General features: G+C 45.6%; 1 protein-coding gene across 9 annotated transcripts in view; it reads left to right on the top strand.

Moving 5' to 3' along the window:
- Positions 1–912: 912 nt before the first annotated feature.
- The window catches only part of APC (APC regulator of WNT signaling pathway), a 128,835-nt gene continuing 105,790 nt past the window's right edge, over positions 913–23,957 (top strand). For 6 of the 9 annotated variants that reach the window (XM_062189322.1, XM_062189321.1, XM_062189320.1 and 3 more), the window contains exon 1: positions 914–1,198. The gene's annotated coding sequence lies outside the window, so the exon portion shown is untranslated. Of the gene's footprint in view, positions 1,199–23,957 lie in introns of all 9 variants that reach the window. The other 3 variants (XM_062189326.1, XM_062189324.1, XM_062189317.1) reach the window with 2 other exon arrangements.

The raw sequence follows: 23,957 nt of genomic DNA, 5'->3' as shown, positions 1-23,957 counted from the left end.
GGCAGCGACTTATGTGTAGGTTTAAAAACGAGGACCCGGGGACCAGCTCTGTGGCATAGTAGGCGAAGTCTCCGCCTGTAGCAGCGGAGGTTTCTCAACTGCTCTTCCGATCCAGCTCCCTGCTATGGCCTGGAAACAGTGGAAGATGGCCCAGGGAAGGAAAGATCTGGGGAGAGGACATCAAGCTGAAACCTGACAGCAGCACTCAGAGGAGCGCCAAGTGTGGGATGAGAGCTTCGGAGCAGGGTCGGCAATGAGGGGCGCCCACTCCCCACTGTGGCCTCCGGGCCCTCAGCAGGGCGCTGGATCAGAAGTGGAGCAGCCGGGATTCGCACTGGCGTCCACATGGAGCCCCGGCTTCGCGGGCGGCGCCCTCAGCCCCTAGCGAGCCCACGACGCAGGCCCCAGGCCGCCATTCTACGTTCCCGGTTGCTGAGTCGGTAGCCTGCACGGGACACACACCCCTGCGGCCGGGCCGTTGACTGGCCATGGACAGGACGGGGACGCGAGGTGAAGAACTGCCGGCGCTGCGACAAACAGGCCCGGCCCCCGGAAGCGCGAGGTTGTGCATTAAATTGGGGGGAGGGTCCAGGGGGCCCAATGACAACACGACTGTGTCATCAACGACTGCGCCCGGGCCTTCTCTGGGGCTGCAGCAGGGTTTCGGTCGTCCTCAGATTCCCCGCCCCGCCACAGGCCCGAAGAGCAGACCCCGCACAGGACCCGCGCCCCCGGCTGCAGCACTGCCCAGCAGGGACACGCACGTCCGCGGGCTTCCCGGCGGGGGCGCGGCGGGCGCGCCTGCGCACTGCGGCCGCGGCCCTCGCGCGTGCGCACGGCCCTCTTCCCGCCCCCGGCAAGATGGCGGAGGCCGAGTAGCGAGGGGGGCGGAGTGTGGCCGCCGGAAGCCCGGCCGCTGTCTTGGGGGAGCCGCGGGCGAAGGCCCGGGAGCAGCGGGCCGCGGCCGACGCGATGCTGTTCCCGGGGAGCGCTGGCGGCTCCCGCTGAGGAAGGCGGAGCACGGCGCTGCCTCCTCAGGCCCCCGGCGCCGCCTATGTGCGCGTCCCTGGGCCCGGGTCCCGTCGCCGCGTTGCCCGCAGTGGCGCCGCCCTCGCCTCACGGGTCCTGGCGCTCCGGCGGCCGCCGGGACTGTGTCCCGCGCGAGGGGACGCGCCCGGGCGGCGCGGGCGTCTGGCAGGTGAGTGGGGGCGCCCCGCGGGTGTCCCTGGCGCAGCGACCCGCGCCCCTCGGGCCTCGCCGGCTCTGCCCGCCTCGCGTCGGACGGGCCGCCCGCGGGCTCGGCGAGCTGTTCCCTCCGTCCGGGGGGCTTGCCCCACGGCCCGGCCGGTGGGGTCACCGAGAGAGGCTCGTGGTCCGCGGGGCCGGCCAGCTCTGCCCACCTGGACGGCTGAGCCCGGGCGCAGCGCGCGGGGTCTCTGGGTTTTCGGGGCGGGGGCGTGCGTTCTGTAGGTGGAGAAGCGGAGTTGGGAAAGGCTGCTGGCTCGGCTCGTTTTCGGAAAGGCTGTCCGTGTGAGGGGACACGGCATGGCACAAGAAAGGCTGAGCGCCGCTTTTGCTGAGGGTGAAGTTGCCCACGGAAGCTTCCCGATCCGCTCTGCACAAGCCTTTGTTTTATTGAAAAAGGACCAAAACAGAGGACAAGCTTTTTCAGTTCAGGGTTTCTCCGGCGTTTTGTCGATTGTCTGCTGTTGCTTAACGATCCTTGTAATGCGTGCTGTCTTCTGTAAGATCCAGGCTGGTGCCAGTCTCAGTTCTCGCTCCTTTATTGGAGGGGTAGGGGTAGTCCGAAGTAGGGGCGCTGTGCTGAAGAACGTAGTGCCTTGCCGGGGTTTGTTAGAGCGAACTGCAGGAAGTTGCCAGGGCCGTTCTCACGCCCATCTCTGCAGTGGGGCGCTGTGTCAGGAGCCCCCACTGTAGGTGGATGCAGCGCTCAAAGTTGAAATGAGAGATTAAAGTCACACTAAGTTGAGCAACTTTTTGAAGCAGTACTAAGCTCTCCAGTGATTCGGCAGAAACAAGTCCTGTCCTTTTAGAATTGTGGGGTAGAACGTCTGTAACACAAGGCGTTATAGTTGGGGCCTCCCTGATTTGTTTGCTGTTCATTCTGCCTCCTGACACGTTATCTGTTTTTCCCTTTGTTATAGACTTTTGACCTCCTAATGAACTTTAAAATCTTGAGGGGTAGAACTAATTGTTCAGTATAAAAGATGGATGGACGTGTTTCAGTTGGATTCTTGCATGGGCTAGTTCATCTGTCACCAACCTTCACTCTTCTACAGCCCTGAGGACGGCCTGTTTACAGAGCCTCTTGGCTTTCAGTTGTGTACTTTGGATTTGAAAGGTCAGTAGGAAAGTTGGGGGTGCCGAGTCCTACTCTGGCTCAGTGATTCCGGTAAAGTGGTTTGAAGCTCTGTGTCAGAAAACATCTACCACGAGCTCTGAGCCTCGTACTTTTCCACAGAGCCTGTTTTCTCTCTCTCTCTCTCTCTCTTTGTGAGCTTCTCTATTCATCCAGTCCATTTGTCCCCCGTTAGAGCCAGTTTCCCGTGGTCATTGGTGTTTACTAAACTCTTACTGATGGCCTTAGAACGCTTCGCTTTCTGTGATCAGTTCCCAGGCCTGAATAAGCCTCATCACTCACTAGCTTTGTTGGTTTGACCCCTGAAACCCTGAGGGATGCCAGAGACAGTTATGCAAGGATATTGGTTCATCTTTGTACCGGTTTTTGCCTTCTGTTGGGTCTCCAGTGGTGTGTTCCCTTCTTGTCTCATTTCCTAAAGGTTTTTGTAGTAAATAATTTGATTTCTTCCTTTACTGAAATCTGAGAGACCTGAGGCATAATCTTCTGTGTCCCCTTTTCATCTTATGTCATCTCCTTATTTACTCATATCTCAGAGAAAGAAATATCCTTTCTTCACTTTTTAAAAGATTTATTTATGTATTTTGAAAGAATTACAGAGAGGGAGAGAGAGAGAGATCTTTCATCCACTGGCCACCCCCCAGATGGCTGCAATAGCCAGCACTGGGTCAGGCCGAAGCCAGGAGCTTCATCCAGATCTCCTATGTGGGCGGCAGGGGCCCAAACACTTGGGCCATCTCCTGCTGCTTTTCCCAAGCCATTAGGGAACTAGATCAGAAGTGAAGCAGCTGGGGCATGAACTAGTGCCATATGGGATGCCCATGTCATAGGCAGCAACTTCACCCGCTGCATCACAACGCCAGCCCCTTCCTCCAAATATGTCTGTGATCCTGTCTTTCCATCTCTGTATCTGCAGTGTCTTCCTCCTTCATCCCCTCCCTCCCCAGTGTACATGCATGCCCCCCTCCTTCACCCCCTCCCTCCACAACCTGCATTCATGTCCTCCCTATCTTCTCCCTCCCCCATGTACATGCATGCTTGTATCTTCCCCAGGGCTGCCACATAGGAATTCTGTCCATTGCCCAGTGCCAGGAGGCCATTGTGAATTTTAGGACGGTGGTGCCACATTTTATTCTATTCCATAAAGGCTCATTTTCCCAGCCTGTGAGCCTGAGATAGTGGTGAGAGCATTGACATCTGTGCCAGATAGACTTTTTTTTTTTTTTTAAGATTTTATTTATTCGAAAGGTTGAGTTACAGACAGAGAGAAAGGTCTTCCATCTGTTGGTTCACTCCCCAGTGGCTGCGAAGGCTGGAGCTACACCGATCCAAAGCCAGGAGCCAGGAGCTTCTTCTGGGTCTCCCATGTGGGTGCCGGGGCCCAAGGACTTGGGCCATCTTCCACTGCTTTCCCAGGCCATAGCAGAGAGCTGGATCGGAAGTGGAGCAGCCGGGTCTCGAACCAGTGCCCGTATGGGATGCCGGCGCCACAGGCGGAGGATTAACCAACTGAGCCACAGCACCAGCCCCAAGATAGACCTTTAAATTTATTTTTTATTTTTGACAGGCAGAGTGGACAATGAGAGAGAGAGAGACAGAGAGAAAGGTCTTCCTTTGTCATTGGTTCACCCTCCAATGGCCGCCGCAGCCCGCGCACCGTGCTGATCCGAAGGCAGGAGCCAAGTGCTTCTCCCGGTCTCCCATGGGGTGCAGGGCCCAAGCACTTGGGCCATCCTCCACTGCACTCCCGGGCCACAGCAGAGAGCTGGCCTGGAAGAGGGACAGCTGGGACAGAATCCTGCACCCTGACTGGGACTAGAACCCGGTGTGCCGGCGCCGCTAGGTGGAGGATTAGCCTGTTGAGCCACGGCGCCGGCCAAGATAGACCTTTTACTCTTGGGTTTGAAGCCTGTTCAAACTGCTTGGTAGCTATTGAGCCATGGGCATGTGACGAATGAGATGCTTTTCTGTGTCTGAAGTAGGATGCTGTACTTCATAGGATGGTGTTTGAAGGAGTTAGCACACATTGAATGTCCATCCAAGAGACCTGTACCTTGTGGACTTAATAAATTCCTTCTTTCCTTTGCACTCTGACTTCCTTTAGCATTCTACACTGAAATTGCTGCTTTAAAAGTCAGTTGTAAACTAATCACCAAATCCAGTGGCCTTTGTTCCCATCATCCTTGGTTTCCTTCCAATTTCTTAGTTTTTCCCCATTTCTTGGTTCCTTTGGATTCCCTATTGCTCTGACAGTTTCTTCACATTTCCTTACCTGTCTAGACTTTGTTTTCTTCCTAGGCATACTTGTTTCCCTTATCTCATTAAGCCACAAATGGTATTTAAGAACAAAAGGAATGTATTGGTGCATGTCATTGGCAAGTGTGTAGGTAGAATTGGCTTGAAAAGTGCTTTGTTCTGTGCCGGCGCTGCAGCTCAATAGGCTAATCCTCCGCCTTGCGGCGCCGGCACACTGGGTTCTAGTCCCGGTCGAGGCACAGATTCTGTCCCGGTTGCCCCTCTTCCAGGCCAGCTCTCTGCTGTGGCCAGGGAGTGCAGTGGAGGATGGCCCAGGTCCTTGGGCCCTGCACCCCATGGGAGACCAGGAGAAGCACCTGGCTCCTGCCATTGGATCAGAGCGGTGCGCCGGCCGCAGCGGCCATTGGAGGGTGAACCAATGACAAAGGAAGACCTTTCTCTCTGTCTCTCTCTCTCACTGTCCACTCTGCCTGTCAAAATAAAGAAAAGAAAGGTGCTTTGTTCTGAGGTCCCATTTCCCTGATGTTCACTCAGCATTGTCCCCCTTTTTGGGCTTTGTGCTCAGACTGTTTTCCTCCTACTAAGAAGATGGCTGCCAACAACGGTCATGGTACAGCATTCTTCATAGACTTTTCTTTTGTTTTTTAAAGATTTATTTATTTGATGGCCGGCGCCGTGGCTTAACAGGCTAATCCTCCACCTTGCAGCGCCGGCACACCGGGTTCTAGTCCCGGTCGGGGTGCCAGATTCTATCCCGGTTGCCCCTCTTCCAGGCCTCTCTGCTATGGCCCGGGAGTGCAGTGGAGGATGGCCCAAGTGCTTGGGCCCTGCACCCCTTGGGAGACCAGGAGAAGCACCTGGCTCCTGCCATCGGATCAGCGAGATGCGCCGTCCGCAGCGGCCATTGGAGGGTGAACCAACGGCAAAAAGGAAGACCTTTCTCTCTGTCTGTCTCTCTCTCTCTCTCACTATCCATTCTGCCTGTCAAAAAAAAAAAAAAAAAAAGATTTATTTATTTGAAAGAGTTACACAGAGAGAGAAAAGAAAGAGAGGCAAAGAGAGAGGTCTTCTATGCACTGGGTCACTCCCTAATTGGCTACAATGGCTAGAGCTGTACCAATCCAAAGCCAGGACCCAGGAGCTTCTTCCAGGTCTCTCACTTGGATGCAGGGGCCCAAGGAACCTGGGCCATCTTCTACTGCTTTCCCAGGTCATAACAGAGCTGGATCGAAGTGGAGTAGCCAGGTCTCAAACTGGCACCCCTATGGGATGCCAGGACTGCAGACAGCGGTTTAACCCGCTATGCCTCGGCGCCAGCCCACTTCATTGACTTTTGAAGAGAAAGAGCAGGTTTCTCTTCTTCTAAACTTTTCCCAAAAGTTTTAGGCCCTTTTTTATTTTTTCTCAAATATTTATTTATTTGATAAGAGGGAAACAGAGAGGAAGGAAAGAGAGAGACAGGGAGAGAGATCTTCCATCTGCTGGTTCACTCCCCAAAAGGCTACAGTGATCATGGCTAATCCAGTCTGAAGCCAGGAGCCTGGAATTCCATCCGTTTCTCCCATGTAGGTACCAGGGGCCTAAGTTCTTGGGCCATCTTCCACTGCATCCCCAGGCCAATCAGCCAGAAGTTGAATTGGAAACAGAGCAGCCAGCACCCAAACTGGCCCTCCAGTATGGGATGTGAGTGTTGCAAGGGGCAACTTAACCTGCTGTGCCACAGTACTGGCCCCTGGGCTCTGTCTTAACTGATGTCAAGCTGGCAACAACCTCTCTCTCCAGAGGAAAAGAATTATTCTAAGGGGTCTTGGCAGTGGAGTGAATCTATATAAAAACAAGGACTATAGCATAATGTGGATCTTGGGAGGAACCTCAGGGTTCTGTATGCTTTTCACTGTCTTTTCTTGGTGATTGTATCCTTTTTTATGATAGAAACAGCCACAGGGAAGTGACTTATCAGTTCTCTACTTCCTTCCTCCAGCACTTGCTGAATGTCTTGGAGGTACTGTCATAAACTAAACTCACATGTACTGGAATCAGTTTGATCTCCATCCACCTACCGTCACCTAGCATGTGTGTGTGTGATGTGTGTATCTGTGTTCCTCTACTTCCTGATTACTTTTCTGACCATCTTTCTCTCAGCCATCCCATCTTGAAACCTTGTTGTCATCTTGGTTCTTCTCCCATTGTCAATCAGTTGTCAGATCTCAAGTACATCTTGTATAAGTTTGGCCCCAAGCTACAGAATACCCAGCTGCCAGGGACTTAAACACTATTTCACATTTTTTTTTAAAGATTTATTTATTTATTGAAAGAGTTACACAGAGGAGAGGCAGAGAAAGAGAGAGAGAGGTCTTCCATCCGCTAGTTCACTCCCCAGATGGCCACAATGGCATGAGCTGCACCGATCTGAAGCTGGGAGCCAGGGGCTTCTTCCGGGTCTCCCACACGGGTACAGGGGCCCAAGGACTTGGGCCATTTTGTACTGATTTCCCAGGCCATAACAGAGAGCTGGATCGGAAGTGCAGCAGCCAGGACTCGAACCAGCAACCATATGTGATGCTGGCACTGCAAGTGGTGGCTTTACCCGCTATGCCACAGCACCAGCCCCATTAAAAAGTTCAGAACTGAATGATTACATGGTTGGCCACCTTAGCTGCGCAGTGATGTCATCAAGCATCCAAGTGCTTTAGATTTTTGCTGGCCCTCCTTACTGTGCTGAGTGCTACTCAGACGTGTCCCAACATGGCTGCAGATGGCTCTTTCTGCTTAGGCATCACATTCTCATGCAGCCACCAGAGAGGTGGAAACTCATTCTTGAGTAGGCAAGGAAACCTTTCACAGAAACCTTTGTCAGATGTCCATCCTAGCAAGCTCATGCCCTGGTTGCAAGGAGGCTGGGAAAACCAATAGGCAACATTTCCATCTAGAAAGAAGGTAGGGAGATGGCAGAAGAGAAGGTAGCTGGCAGTGTCAGTGACTCTTGTCTGGAGAAGTAAGTTTAAATAAGAATTTCCAAATAGCAGTTGCACCATTTACCCCAGAGTGGATGTAAGCTATAAATAGGATTTGAGCTGAACATTTAAATAGCCATCGTTAACAGTGGGTTAACACTGATTATTACGTGAATTAAGAGTGAGTGGTCGGCCGGCACCGCGGCTCACTAGGCTAATCCTCTCCCTGCGGCGCCCGCACCCCGAGTTCTAGTTCCAGTTGGGGTGCCGGATTCTGTCCCGGTTGCTCCTCTTCCAGTCCAGCTCTCTGCTGTGGCCCGGGAGTGCAGTGGAGGATGGCCCAAGTGCTTGGGCCCTGCACCCCATGGGAGATCAGGAGAAGCACCTGGCTCCTGGCTTGGGATCGGCGCAGCTCGCAGGCTGCAGTAGCCATTGGGGGGTGAACCAATGGAAAGGGAAGACCTTTCTCTCTGTCTCTCTCTCTCACTGTCCACTCTGCCTATCAAAAATAAAAATAAAAAATTAAAAAAAAAAGAGTGAGTGGTGTTCAGTACAAGTGAGCACATGTGTTGGAGCCACTGTGAGGAATAGGGTCTATAAAAGTGCTCATGAGATGGACCGTGATTCTCCTTGGTTGGGAGACATTTGGGTATATAGGGCACATTTGTGGTTGTTATAGTGACTGTGGAGTCCTACCAGCAGTTGTTGGGTAAAGGCCAAATACACTAAGCATGTTGTGATTTTGGAATGGTTCCATAAAACAAAGAATTAACTTTCAAAAATGCCTATGAACTTGCACATTGAAAGAAGTCACTGAGATTCTTCTATGTTCTTATATTCCAGGTAACAGAAAACTAACTTCAAACAAAAAAAGGCATGATTAGATCCTACAGTTAAACCTCAGCTAAGACTTTATCCAGTGGCTCACATGCAGTCATCAAGGACTTGGTTCAGTTTTCTGTGGTTTATTCTCAGTCATTCCCCTTGTTTTGGTCTCACTCAGACCAGCTTATCTCATGGTAGCAAATTACTGTAGTGCTTTCAGATGAAACACCCTTATTTCACATATAAAATAAAATGAAGTGTATCTTTTGGGTTTGATTTTTGCAGGTATTGAGTATCACCACCAGACCCTTCCCTAAACACCTGAATAAGTATGTCAGCTCCTCTGTGGTGTGTCTTTCTGCCAGCCTCTATTCTATGTGACTGTCACAGCCTGTGGGTATTATTTTTCTGTGTCTAATACATTACCTTGTCTCAATTATCTTTGCATTCTTAATGTCTAAATGTTTATAATTCTCTGGGCTTAGAGGTATATGGTAACCATTTAAGGAAAGAATTAATGGGTTACTTTATGCCTGCCACAGAAAAGGAAGGCTGTGGGAAGAAGAGAGGGAAGAAAGTCCCTTTCCTTCAACAGTTGTTGAACCTGGATTATATACATTGTACTTCGTTACCAAAGCATATGTGATGCTTTTATTGAGTATGATTTCATTGGAAAGCCTTACTGAATTTGAGTATTATTTTGTCATTATTCTTTAGCCAACAAAACTAAATTATTATCTGTTCAGCAAATATTGTTGAGCACCCGCTGGATGCAGGTAGTGTGGCAACAGTAGTGAACAAAACTGCTTGTGGAGCATACAGTAAGCATAACACATATGCACTCAGCTAATATCAGCTAGTAAATAGGTTTTGAAGCAAAGTAATATCAGGGGATAAAGAAAAGATGTTATGTCAGATTGAAAAGGGAAGGGCTTTTTGAGAGCTGAGAAACCTACATAAATGAAGTGATAGAGTAAACCATGAAACTATTCAGGACTGAGATGGCCAATACTGTGCATATTGGGATGTGACATTGACATTATGGTAGTCTCATGAAATGAGTTGACTCTCATTTTCTGTTCTGGAAGAGTTTATATATAATTGGAATGTTTTCTCCCTTAAATATTTGTTACAACCCAGCAGATAAACCATCTGGGCTAGCAGTTTTCTTTGTGGAAAGGTTCTTAATAATTAGTTTTCAATTTCTTATTTTTAAGCCTGTTCAATAGCTTTCCTGGCTTGTGATTATTTTGATAACTTTTCCCCTAAGAAATTATCTTTTCCATCTAAAATGTTTTAGTTTACTGGCATACCATTTTTATAAATTTACCATTGTCCTTTTAATGGCTACAATAATGACTTCCCTTTACATGTCTGATATAGGTTGCTCGTACTTTCGTCTTTCAGAGATCTTATCAGAGAGAACTAAATCTTGAATTTCATTGCTCTTTCATTGAATATTTATTTTCTTTTTTTAAAAGATTTATGTATTTATATGACAGAGTTACACAGAGAGAGGAGAGGCAGAGAGAGAGAGAGAGAGATCTTCCATCTGCTGGTTCACTCCCCAGATGACCGAAACAGCTGGAGCTGTGCCAATCCAAAGCCAGGAGCCAGGAGCTTCTTCCAAATCTCCCATTGGGGTGCAGGGGCTCAAGGACTTGGGGCATCTTCTACTGCTTTCCCAGGCCATAGCAGAGAGCTGGATCAGAAGTGGAGCAGCCGGGACTCACACCCGCGCCCATATGGGATGCCGGCACTGTAGGCTGCGGCTTTCTTGCTACGTCACAGTGCCGGCCCCAAATATTTATTTTCTATTATGTTAATTTCTGCTCTCTATCTCCTTTTTGTTATTCTTTGGCTAACTTCTTATAGTTATTTCCTTTCAGCATTTCATTCTTTGACATATATTCTTTTTTTATAGAAAGCTTTTATTTAATAAATATAAATTTCATAACTTTTGGATTATAGCAGTTATTCCCCTCATACCTTCCCTCCCACCCCCAAACCTCCCACCTCCTACTCCCTCTCCCATCCCATTCTTCATTCGTTTTCAATTATCTTCATACAGAAGATCAACTCTACTAAGTAAAGATTTTAACAGTTTGCACTGACACAGACACACAGAGTATAAAGTACTGTTGGAAGACTAATCTTACCATTAATTTTCAGGGGGCTGGCACTGTGGCACAGCGGGGCTGGCACTGTGGCACAGCGGGTTAAAGCCCTGGCCTGAAGTGCCAGCATCTCGTGTGGGTGCTGTTTCTAGTCTCAGCTGCTCCTTTTCTGATCCAGCTCTCTGCTATGGCCTGGGAAGGCAGTGGAGGATGGCCTGGGTCCTTGTGCTCCTGAACCCGCAGGGACACCCGGAGTTGGTTCCTGGCTCCTGGCTTCAGACTGGCACAGCTCTGGCCGTTGTGGCCATCTGGGGAGTGAACCAGTGGTTGGAAGACCTCTCTCTCTGTCTCTACCTCTCTGTAACTCTGTCTTTCAAATAAATAAAATAAATCTTTAAAAAATTTTTTTTTCATAGTACAACACATTAAGGACAAAGGTCCTACACAGGGAACAAGTGCACAGTGACTCCTGTTGTTGATTTACCAATTTGACACTCTTATTTATGATGTCAGTGATCACCTAAGGCTCTTGTCATGAGCTGCCAAGGCTATGGAGCCTCTTGAGTCCCCAAACTTCAACATTATTTAGACAAGGACAAAATCAAAGTGGAAGTTCTCTCCTCCCTTCAGAGAAAAGTACCTCCTTCTTTGATGGCCCCTTCTTTCCACCAGAATCTCACTCATTTAGGTCATTTTTTGCCACAGTGTCTTGGCTTTCCATGCCTGAAATGCTCTCATGGGCTTTTTAGCCAGATCTGGATGCCTTAAGGGCTGATTCTGAGGCCAGAGTGCTGTTTAGGGCATTTGTCATTCTATGAGTCTGCTGTGTATCCCGCTTCCCATGTTGGATTGTTCTGTCCTTTTTATTTAATTCTATTTTTTTAATTATATATATTATTATTATTAACAGACACTTGGCCTTATCTATGTGATCCCTTTGACACTTAATCCTATCTTTATGATCAGTTATGAACTTAAACTGACCTCTTTAACTAGTAGGATGGCATTGGTACCTGCCAACTTAATGGGATTTGGAGTCCATGGCAAGTTTTTTTTTTTTTTTTTTTTTTTTTTAAGATTTTATTTAATTATTTGAGAGGTAGAGTTGCAGACAGTGACAGGAAGAAACAGAAAAAGGTCTTCCTTCCATTGGTTCACTCCCCAAATGGCCACAACGCTGGAGCTGTGCCAATCCAAAGCCAGGAGCCAGGTGCTTCTTCCCAGTCTCCCACGCAGGTGCAGGGGCCCAAGCACTTGGGCCATCCTCTACTGCTTTCCCAGGCCATAGCAGAGAGTTGGATTGCAAGAAGAGCAGCCGGGACTAGAACCGCGCCCATATAGGATGCCAGTGCCACAGGCGGAGGATTAACCTACTGCACCAGGGCGCTGGACCCCCCCATGGCAAGTTTTTAGCTTTACCGTTAGGAGTAAGTCTGAGGGAACATATGCCGAACTGTACATCTCCTCCCTCTCTTATTCCCATTCTTATTTTTAACAGGGATCAATTTTCAGTTGGATTTAAACACCTAAGATTAATTCTTTGTTAAAGAGTTCAACCAATGGTAATAAGTAGAAAAAATACTAAAAAGAATAAAATAGTAAACTGTTCCTCGACAGTCAGGACAAGGGCTGATCAAATCATTGCTTCTCATAGTGTCAATTTCACTTCTAAAGGTTTCCTTTTAAGTGCTCAGATAATTGTCACAGATCAGGGAGAACATATGATATTTGTCCCTTTGGGACTGGCTTAGTTCACTCAGCATGGTGTTTTCCAGATTCCTCCATTTTGTTGCAAATAACCAGATTTTTTTTTTTAAAACGCTGTGTAGTATTTCTTTTTTTTTTTTTTTTTGACAGGCAGAGTGGACAGTGAGAGAGAGAGACAGAGAGAAAGGTCTTCCTTTGCCATTGGTTCACCCTCCAATGGCCGCTGCAGCCGGCGCACCGCGCTGATCCGAAGCCAGGAGCCAGGTGTTTATCCTGGTCTCCCATGGGGTGCAAGGCCCAAGCACTTGGGCCATCCTCCACTGCCTTCCCGGGCCACAGCAGAGAGCTGGACTGGAAGAGGGGCAACCGGGACAGAATCCGGTGCCCCGACCGGGACTAGAATCTGGTGTGCCGGCGCCGCAAGACGGAGGATTAGCCTATTGAGCCATGGCGCCGGCCTTACCGCTGTGTAGTATTTCATTGAATATGTATCCCATAGTTTCTTTATCCAGTCTTGTATTGATGGGCATTTAGGTTGATTCCATGTCTTAGTTATTGTGAATTGAGCTGCAGTAAGCATTAACATGCAGATAGCTCTTTTATTTGCCAACTTAATTTCCCTTGGGTAAATTCTGAGGAGAGGGATGGCTGGGTCATATGGTAATGACGTATAGTCAGTTAAGGCTCAACATTTCCCTCTAAGCCCTGTAGCTTGCTGTATTACTATTTTAATAAATAGCATTATTTGGTATGGAATATTTTTATAGTTCAGTTAAAATGTTTTCTAATTTTCATTATGGTTTATACTAAGACTTTTGGATTATTTAGAAGTATTCTCAACTTCTCAGCATATAAATATTGTAAAGGTTTTTTCAATTTGTTATTTGTTTTACTTTGAGAGAGTGTGTGCTCTCTCCTGCTGTGTTAACTCCTGAAGTGCCCACAACAGCTGGAGTTGGACTGGAGCCAAAGCCAGGAACAAGGAGCTTAATCCAGGTTTCCTATGTAGGTGGCAGGAACCCAACCATTTGATTCAGTGCCATTGTCTCTTAGGGTCTGCATTAGCAGGAAGCTGGTGTCAGGAGCAGGAGCCAGTAATTGAATCCAGGCACTTGGAAGTAGGAATAGAAGTCTTTGTGGCTAAACACCTATCCCCTGATTATTTTTAACTTCTAGCATCATTACTGTGTAATCCAAGACCAGAAGTGATGTTTCAGAATCTGTTATTGTGGAAGATGGCCTAAGTCCTTGGGCCCCTGCACCCACATCGGAGACATGAAAAAGGCTCCTGGCTTCAGATCAGTACAGCTCCAGCTGGTGCAGCCAATTGGAGAGTGAACCAGTGGATGGAAGACCTCTCTCTCTGTGTAACTCTGACTTTCAAATAAATAAATCTTTAACAAAGTTTGTTATTTTGGGCTTTTAAATTTTAAGATCTCACATTATGGCCCAGTACAATCATCTTTTTTCCTCAGCAGTTATTGAGTGCAGTGTTCTATGTGTTTTCTTTTTTTTGTTTGTTTTTTGACAGGCAGAGTTAGACAGTGAGAGAGACAGAGAGAAAGGTCTTCCTTCCATTGGTTCACCCCCCAAATGGCTGCTACGGCCGGCTCGCTGCGCCGATCCAAGCCAGGAGCCAGGTGCTTCCTCCTGGTCTCCCATGGGAGTGCAGGGCCCAAGCACTTGGGCCATCCTCCACTGCCTTCCCGGGCCACAGCAGAGAGCTGAACTGGAAGAGGAGCAACCAGGACAGAACCGGCGCCCCAGCTGGGACATGAACCCGGGGTGCCGGCGCCACAGGCAGAGGATTAGCCTAGTGAGCCGCGGTGCAGGCCATCTATGTATTTTCTGAAGTTCATGTTTGTTAATACTATATTTCACATCATAGGTATCATTAGTGATGTCATGTTTGCTTATATCAACTGTTGGAAGGGATATATTAAGATATTCCCGCGTGATCTCTACATTTACTTTATGTAGTTGAGGCTATACTATTACATGCAAAGAAAGGTGTCATATCTGCTCAGCAAGTCAGCATTTTATGAACCGCACACCTCTTTTATTCTGGGAGTACTTTTTACATTAGCATCTAGTTTGGGATTAATGTAACAGCACCATTGTTCTTTTTATTATTGTTTGCACGTGTTATCTTCATTGAATCTTTCATCTCCACCTTTCCTATATTATTTTAGATGTGTCTCTTATTTTTATATGGTTATAGTTAAGTGTTCCACATTACTGTCTATTTCAGGGTTTGTCCTATTTATTGTTCTTGTTTTCTTTTCTCTCCTTTCTGGCCATTTAGATTAATTGACTATTTTGTCACTTGATTTTTTCTTCTCATTATTTGGAGGTTCAGGCCCCTTTTTCTCTTCTTTTACTAATTACTCTAGAAATTATACATCTTACAAAGTCTAATGTTAGGCGAGCGCCATGGCTTAACAGGCTAATCCTCCGCCTTGCAGCGCCGGCACACCGGGTTCTAGTCCCGGTTGGGGCACCAGATTCTATCCCAGTTGCCCCTCTTCCAGGCCAGCTCTCTGCTATGGCCCGGGAAGGCAGTGGGGGATGGCCCAAGTGCTTGGGCCCTGCACCCGCATGGGAGACCAGGAGAAGCACCTGGCTCCTGGCTTCGGATCAGCACGATGCGCCGTCCGCAGCGGCCATTGGAGGGTGAACCAACGGCAAAAAGGAAGACCTTTCTCTCTGTCTCTCTTTCTCTCACTATCCACTCTGCCTGTCAAAAAAAAAAAAAAAAGTCTAATGTTAGTTAGTACCTTTGCCCTCTTCCCAGGTGATGGGCTTTAATTCTGTTTACTCGCAACACAGTACATGAAATAGTATGGTTGTACAATTTAATTCTTTTTAAAACATTTATTTATTGATTTACTTGAATTCATAGTAACACAAAAAGAGGGGCATACAGAGAGTGAGAGATCTTCCATCCACTGGTTCACTCCCCAGATGGCCACAATGGCCAGGCTAGAGCTGGGACCCAGGAAGCTTCTTTTGTGTTTCCCACATGGTTGGCAGGGGCCCAAATACCTGGGCCTTCTGCTGCTGCTTTTCCCAGGCCATTAGCAGGGAACTGGAAGAGGAGCAGTTGAGACAGGAACCCATGCTGCTTGGGATGTTGGGGTCAGAGGTGAAGGCTTTCTGTGCTAAGCCACAACACTGGCACCTGATTCATTCTTACTTTTCTGTCTTCTTCATCATTGTTTTATATTGCCAATATTCATTTTGTGTTAATGCATGTACTTACCATTTTTTAAAAAATTTCCTATGATCTTCTTCCACTTAGGATCATTCTGGAAGGATCTGAAACTCTCCCTTTAGAATTTCAGTTTCCCTAGGTCTGCCTGAAAATACATTTATTTCACCTCATTCTTAAAGGGTATTTTTGCTAGGTATTGAATTCCAGGTTAGCAATTACTCTATTCCATCATATTATCATATTCTAGGTTGGTGATTATTTCAGCACATTTTCTTACTGTTGAGACATCAGAATTTTGTGTCTCTTTCTCCTTCTAAGGGCATGTGTTATTTTTCCTTTGACTGCTTTGAAGATTTTTATCCTTGGCTTTCTCTTGTTTTGCTATGCTGTAATTAGGCATTGGATTCTTTGGACTTCATGATTTATAGCAACAGTCCTAGTCATTTCTTAGCTGTTGTTTCTTCGAGTAATGCCATTGCCTCTCATCCTCTCTATTGTCCTGTGGTGACTCCAGTTTAGTATGTTAGACTTTCTTTATCTGTTTCCCTCTTTTCTATTTGTTTTCCTTTTTTATTTTCATTCTGTCTAATCTGTTGTTGAATAAGTAATTTAAGTAAGTAATTTAAGATTTTTTTTGTTTTCAGTACTAGAATTTTTATTTTTCCAACTGACGGCCACTTTTTTGTTTTGGTTTTTTTGTTTGTTTGTTTTGTTTCTTGACAGGCAGAGCGGACAGTGAGAGAGACAGAGAGAAAGGTCTTCCTTTTTTTCGTTGGTTTACCCCCCAATGGCCACCACGGCCAGCACACTGCGACCGAAGGCAGGAGCCAGGTGCTTCTCCTGGTCTCCCATGCAGGTGCAGGGACTAAGCACTTGGGCCATCCTCCACTGCACTCCCGGGCCACAGCAGAGAGCTGGATTGGAAGAGGAGCAACCGAGACAGAATCTGGCGCCCCAACCGAGACTAGAACCCGGTGTGCCGGCGCCACAGGCAGAGGATTAGCCTAGTGAGCCGCAGCGCCGTGATGGCCACTTTTTATAGTGCTCAATTGCAAGTACACACATTTAAGCATGACTTGATCCCCTTGAATGTAGTAAGCAGTTATTTTCAGTCTGTATCTGTTACTTCCAGTGTTGCAAAGTCTCTGGATCTGAGGACTGTGATGCACCAGTCGTCACCACCAGCTGGTTTTGTGACAGGAGCGAGAAGCTCCCCTCTTTTCTTTCCAGTCCTGGATGTAGGAGCTGAGGACTTGCCCTATGTGCGACCTTGTTGCCACGCAGAGCAGATGGAAAGTGGCTGCCACGGCCTCCCTGGAGGACAGTGTGGGCTGCAGTGGGCCTTCCCCTTCCTGGGCCTTCTGGGCTTGAGGTTTCTCTGTAACCTTGTCCTCCTCGGGGGGTATGAACCTTCTTGGCTGGTGTTTTCTTCTTAGCATCCAGCTTGGGAGCTTTTATGCCTGCTGTCTTGTCAGATGGGAAAGATTTTTGGTGAATTTGTTAAAGGCCCTCTGTAATTCTGGCCGTGGAGGCTTCTGAGTATTAGTTAGGTCACCCATTGTCATTATTCACTTTAGTTAGGTATTGTATATGATTTTCTTCAGACCTGGAATAGAAATACTCATATGTTTGTCTAGGCCAGGCTGTCTTTAAAGCTATTGAATTCAGATGTTACCCAGAAATCTGAGTCATTTAGAGTATCTTTCATTCACAGAATTATGGATTCCAACTATAATCTGTAGAAATTTAAGATGCTGGGATATTTATGCTAGAATAGTTGGAAGAATACTATTATGTATACTACTATTACATGCCACAATGTAAGATGAGACTGAGAAAAACAAATTAACCATTTGCTAAGTTTGAGTTAATCTTTAGAGGAGTAAGAATTTGAAAGACTTAATTCTGATGAGCCAGACACAGAAAGACAAAAACCGCATGTTCCCCCTTATATGTGGGAGCTAAAATTTAAAAAGGAAAAAAAATTTAAATCTGAAAAGAAATGCTTGTGTGTATCAGTATTGCTGCAAGTATAGTTTTGTGAATCTTGGTTTTATACCTTTGTCAAACTAGTATGTTAAGAATGTTTTGATGGTGTAGTATATTGAGCCACTGCCTGTGACGCTGTCATCCTTTATGAGGTGCAGGTTCATGTTCCAGCTCCCTCCTAATGTGCCTGGGAGAACACTAGAGGAATGCCCAACTGCTTGGGCCCCTGCACCCATGTGGGAGACCTGGAAGAAGTTCCTGGCTTCTGGCTTCCATCTGGCCCAGCACCGGCCATTGTGGCCTTTTGGGGAGTGAACCAGCAGATAGAAGATCTCAAGCTTGATCTCTCTCTCCCTGTCTGTCTCTCTGTCTCTCTTTGCCTGTATCTCTCCCTCTTTCTGCAATTCTGCCTTTCAAATAAATAAATAAGTCTTAAACATAATTTCATTAAAAAAAGAATGTTATACTAAAATTTACTATAAATGGGTGAAATGGTCATCTTTCCATTTATTATTGTTTATAGCTCTTATGTATATTCCTGCTAAACTAAGGTGGTTTTGCTTTTTACTTGTTAAACTTTTTATTTGGTTAAACCCTTGATGTAACATAAATTAAAAATATGTTATTTTTAAAACTAAAAAAAGAGAAAAAGAGAGGGTGGGAGGGAAGAAGGGAATATCATTTTATTAGAATTTTAGCTATGAACTATATTGAATGTGTTAAAAACTAAAAATTAGTAAAGATCACATCAGTTTGTACCCACGCAGAAACACAAAGTGTAAAAATACTGTTTCAGTACTAGTTATAGCATCACTGCACATTAGATAACACATTAAGGACAGATCCCACATGGGATGTAAGTACACAGTGACTCCTGTTGCTGACTTAACAATTTGACACTCCTGTTCATGGCGTCAGTAATCTCCCTAGGCTCTAGTCATGAGTTGCCAGGGCTATGGAAGCCTTTAGAGTTCGCTGACATTGATCTTATTCCGATAGGGTCATAGTCAAAGTGGAAGTTCTCTCCTCCCTTCAGAGAAAGGTACTTCCTTCTTTGATGGCCCCGTTCTTTCCACTGGGATCTCACTCACAGAGATCTTTCATTTAGGTCTTCTTTTTTTTTTTTTTCTTTTCCATGGTGTCTTGGCTTTCCATGCCTACAATACTCTCATGGGCTCTTGAGCCATATCCGAATGCCTTAAGGGCTGATTCTGAGGCCAGAGTGTTGTTGAGGACGTCTGCCATTCTATGAGTCTGCTGTGTATCCCATTTCCCATGTTGGATATATACTGAATTGATCTTCTGTATATAAAGATAATTGGAAATGAAAAAAAAAAAAAAAAGCCCTGGTGTTAAATTGGAAATGGCATAGAAAATTAATTAATTTAAAAAAAAAATACTATGTAGGATCTCTGTCTTTAATGTGCTGTACACTGTTATTTAATGCTATAACTAGTACTCCAACAGTATTTTTTCACTTTGTGTTGCTATGTGGGGGCAAACTGTTGAAATCTTTACTTAATATATACTAAACTGATCTTCTGTATATAAAGAGAATTGAAAATGAATCATGATGTGATGGGAAAGGGGAGGGAAGTTTTGGGAGGGGGAAGCCATTGTAACCCATAAGCAGTACTTTGGAAATTTATATTCATTAAATAAAAGTTTAATTTAAAAAAAAAACTAAAAATTAAATAAATTTTTAAAAAGAAAGAAAAATATTTAATTCTGTGGAATGTGCAAGGTTGTATAGGGTAGGAAGATCTGTGAATCAAGGGGTTTACATATCTCAGTAGACATCCATGTGACATGTAAGAGAGAGAGAGTTGGGTATTCAGAGATTAAAATGGATATGGAAGTTGGAGATTTAGCATCACAGATGCTTCTCACAACCATGAGACTAGGTCAGAATACAATTAGGAGAGAAGGCAGTGCTGAAATGGAGCTCTGAGACTTCTTGTTTTAGAAAACTGGTTGAAAAGGCAGAGCGATTAAATGAATTTAGGGCACAGAGTAGAGCCTGGAGAATGTGTGTAGAAGCCAAGAAATCTATTAAGGAAAAAGTGTTGTCAGCTTTGTATAATAGTGCTAAGTTTTTGTGCTAAGAGGAGGCCAGTGGAGCTTGGCCATGTGATGGTCATTGGTTGCCTTGACAGTTGAGCTTCAGGAAATTGTTTAGGATTAGGTGGGTTAAAGGGTGATATAGAGGTGAGAAACTTGAATCAGGAGATGGAAGCTGCTAGATGAAGAAATGTTACAGAGAAGTTAGGTGATATCTGATGAACAGTGTAAGGTCAAGAGAGGACTTTGTAAAGGTGAGTGGCACTAGAGCACATTTGTGTGTGCATGGGATGATCCTGTAGGAAAGGAGAAGATGGTCAGAAGAGTAAGGAGATAATGAGGAGTGACTCCTTGAAAAACAAGAGTAGTTGGAATCCATTGCATCAGTAGAGGTATTGGCCTTTGATAGGAGGAGGGGTATTTGGAGAAAAGCAGCTGTTTAGGTTTGGTAGAGAAATAAGAGGGGTAATAGCTTTTATGTTCTCATTGATGTAGGTCTTCAGCTAAGAATGGCATAGATAGTATACATGTCTATTAACAGATTTGAGGAGACAATAAAGGTATGAAGAACTTAGGGTGTGGGAGAAAAACTTTCTAGGGAGCATAGGCATTGTTGTGTCTCTTTTTCAGTTACAGTCTTTGGGTGAAGGTGGCAGTGGGCCAGAGCACCAGGGGCAGTACAGGCTGTGCAGCTGACGGGCATAACAAAAGATCTTGGGTGTTTAAGGAAGAAGGAGAAATGGTTTATAAGTGGCAATTGGAGCAAAGAGCACATTGTTTTCCTCCCTTTGACCTCTTCAGTATCCCACCAATATTGTCTCCTGAGCTAAAGGACATGGGATACGACAGGAAAGCAGTGAAGACTGTGTGACCAGGTTTCAGATAGGTGAAGAGGATATTCCCTGAAGAGCTTGAAGTTATAGGTAAAGTATACGGTTTAATTTTGTAAGTCACATAAATTTCAATGCTGTTAGAGTAAAAACCATGTCAGACTTGTGAAATTCAAATATTCTTTCGTGGGAGGGACAGAAATGAAAAAGCATGCTAGTGGTTCAAAAGTCCAGATGCCTGGTTTGATATGGATCTGGTATGGCAGGAGTAGTGCTGACTGTAACGATGGCCCAGCCCTGCTCACTGAAGACCAGCACAGACTGCCACAGTGCCCAGGTGTACAGTAAGTGATGCTGTTTCTGGAGGGTCATTTCATCTCTGCTTGTTGTCCTGGAGTAACATGTTCCTGCCTTAACTTCTTTGGTTACCACCACTGCCTCGTCTTTGCCAGGCAATTAAAGTTGGACTTGCCTGCTTCTAAGCTATTTGGGGGCTCTGGTTTTATGGGGGGCCAAGAGCTTAATGGATCAAAATGAGAATAGAATTTAGATGAAAAAGACTGCAGAGTTTCAGGACGTCAGGGGATAAGAAGCCTTTTAGGGAATACTTTGATTTAAAAATTTTTATTTACTTTATTTGAAAAGCAGAGAAACCGAAAACTCCCACCTGCTGGTTGACTCCTCAAGTGCCCACAACAGCCAGGACTTAGCCAGGCCATACTCTAGGTCTCCCATGTGGGTGGTGGGGACCCGAGGACTTGAGCCATCACCTGCTGCCTCCCAGGGTGCACACTAGCAGGAAGCTGAAATCGAGACTGGAGCTGGGACTTGAACCCAGGTGCTCTGATAGGGGACATAGTGCCTCCCTGTCCAAGTGGCATCGTTAAGTGCTGTGCCAGAAAGCTGTCTCAGTTTGATCTTTTAATGGCTCCCCATCCCTAATCCTAAAGCAAGCACAAAGTGTTTTTAGTGCATTATGGTCTCTTATTAGTAAAGACTGTGTCTTGGTACATTTTATCCTGCTGTAGCAAGTGGTCTATTTAGCTCACAGTTGTGAGGGCAGGGAAGCTCAAGATTGGGCGTTTGCATTTGGCAAGGGCCTCTTGCTGCTGCATCACAACATGGTACCTGGCATCTGATGACAGGAGCGCATTGAGAGGCAGGTGGGCAGGTATGGAGTAGAGGAGACAGAAAGGCAACCTGCCCTCCAGAACAGGTTCAGTCTTACAAACCCAGTCTTAGGAGAAAGACGTTAATTCCCCTCTTCAGTGCCTCTGCTCCTAGCTCCACTACACTGGCAGCAGATTTCAGCTGAGTGGAAACTGTAGCCACACCACAGCAGATGAGGAATAAGCAGCTACCCTACGCTTGTTCTTGATTCACTTGTGTTTTTAAGGTTTACTCTTAATGAACGCATCAAGTAATTAATGTCTACTTTATAATTTCTCCTGGGACAGTACTTATATAGTTGGGAAGATGAAACCAGAGTTAATCTTCAGAAACTCAGTCTGTTGTGGGGATAGGTATTAGTTGATAATTTAAGCACTGTGGGAGCTTATAGGGCAAAGTACCTGCCTGTTTAGGGTATTTTGAGGCAGCTTCACAGAATTGGGCCTTAAAGTATGAGAGTAGTAGTTCTTTCATATTCCTGCCTTGGTCATTTGAGCACATACGTTGGTCTAGGCAGAGTTCCAGAATACTGCTGAGAGTACAGTGATGATGTATAGGAGTCTTGTCCTTGAGTACCTGAGTGAGAAAGACCAGTGAACAGGTAACGCCAAATGTGCTGTCAGTGAGACAGCTGATAAGCACAGGCATTTCTGGAAATGGGCAGGGACAAAGGAAGAGCTAACTCTGGCAAGGAGAATTAGGGAAGACTTCTGGGAGATGTTATCTAAACGGGGTCATAAAAAAGTGAATCCGCATTAGCAAGATGAACAAAATAGCCCTCTCGTAGCTGAAATAGTAAACTGCTGGTGGTGCACGGGAGCCCTGTGATCGAAGTGTAGCTGGGTAAGGATGATGGAGAGGTTGAAAGGCCAGATCATAAGGACCTTCATGAGTCTGGCCTAATTTTGTTACCATTTGAGTGCTGTGACAAGTAGAAAATACTAATCTTGGCAGGCCTTTTTAGCACCAGGCAGTTGTGGACTATTTTTTAATAGGTATAGCATAGAGCTTTTTTGTTATTGTAAAAGTGGTACAGGCAGCTATTAAAGTAAAAAAGTGTGAAGCAGTAAAAAAAAAAAAAAAGCTACTCAATGCTACTAACCCAGAGGAAACCCTTGTTAAGTTTCCCCATTATTTTATTTTATTTTTTTTAACTTTTATTTAATGAATATAAATTTCCAAAGTACAGCTTATGGATTACAATGGCTTCTCCCCCCATAACTTCCCTCCCACCCGCAACCCTCCCCTTTCCCACTCCCTCTCCCCTTCCATTCACATCAGGATTCATTTTCAATTCTCTTTATATACAGAAGATCAGTTTAGTATATATTAAGTAAAGATTTCAACAGTTTGCCCCCACATAGCAACACAAAGTGAAAAAATACTGTTGGAGTACTAGTTATAGCATTAAATAACAGTGTACAGCACATTAAAGACAAATTTTTTAAAATTAATTAATTTTAAAATTAATTAATTTTCTATGCAGTTTCCAATTTCCAGTTTTTTTTTTTCATTTTCAGTTATCTTTATATACAGAAGATCAATTCAGTATATACTAAGTAAAGATTTCATCAGTTTGCACCCACACAGAAACACAAAGTGTAAAAATACTGTTTCAGTACTAGTTATATCATCACTTCACATTGAACAACACATTAAGGACAGATCCCACATGAGACATAAGTACACAGTGACTCCTGTTGTTGATTTAACAATTTGACAGTCTTATTTATGGCGTCAGTAATCTCCCTAGGCTCTAGTCATGAGTTGCCAAGGCTATGGAAGCCTTTAGGGTTCGCTGACTTTGATCTTATTCCGATAGGGTCATAGTCAAAGTGGAATTTCTCTCCTCCCTTCAGAGAAAGGTACCTCCTTCTTTGATGGCCCCATTCTTTACACTGGGATCTCACTCACAGAGATCTTTCATTTAGGTCTTCTTCTTCTTCTTCTTTTTTTTTTTTTTGCCAGAGTGTCTTGGCTTTCCATGCCCACAATACTCTCATGGGCTCTTGAGCCATATCCGAATGCCTTAAGGGCTGATTCTGAGGCCAGAGTGTTGTAGAGGACATCTGCCATTCTATGAGTCTGCTGTGTATCCTGCTTCCCATGTTGGATCCTTCTCTCCCTTTTGATTAGTATTAGCAGACACTTGTCTTGTTTGTGTGATCCCTTTGACTCTTAGACCTATCAGAGCCATCAGTTGTGAACTGAAATTGATCACTTGGACTAGTGAGATGGCATTGGTACATGCCACCTTGATGGGATTGTATTGGAATCCCCTGGCACGTTTCTGACTCCACCATTTGGGGCAAGTCCGATTGAGCATGTCCCAAATTGTACATCTCCTCCCTCCTTATTCCCACTCTTATATTTAACAGGGATCACTTTTCAGTTAAAATTTAAACACCTAAGATAAGTTTCTCCATTATTTTAAAAACATCTCACGCAGGCCAG

The sequence above is a fragment of the Lepus europaeus genome, chromosome 4 (assembly GCF_033115175.1).
Source record: "Lepus europaeus isolate LE1 chromosome 4, mLepTim1.pri, whole genome shotgun sequence".
Lineage (NCBI taxonomy): Eukaryota > Metazoa > Chordata > Mammalia > Lagomorpha > Leporidae > Lepus > Lepus europaeus.
This window is presented reverse-complemented; position numbering and strand designations above follow the sequence as displayed.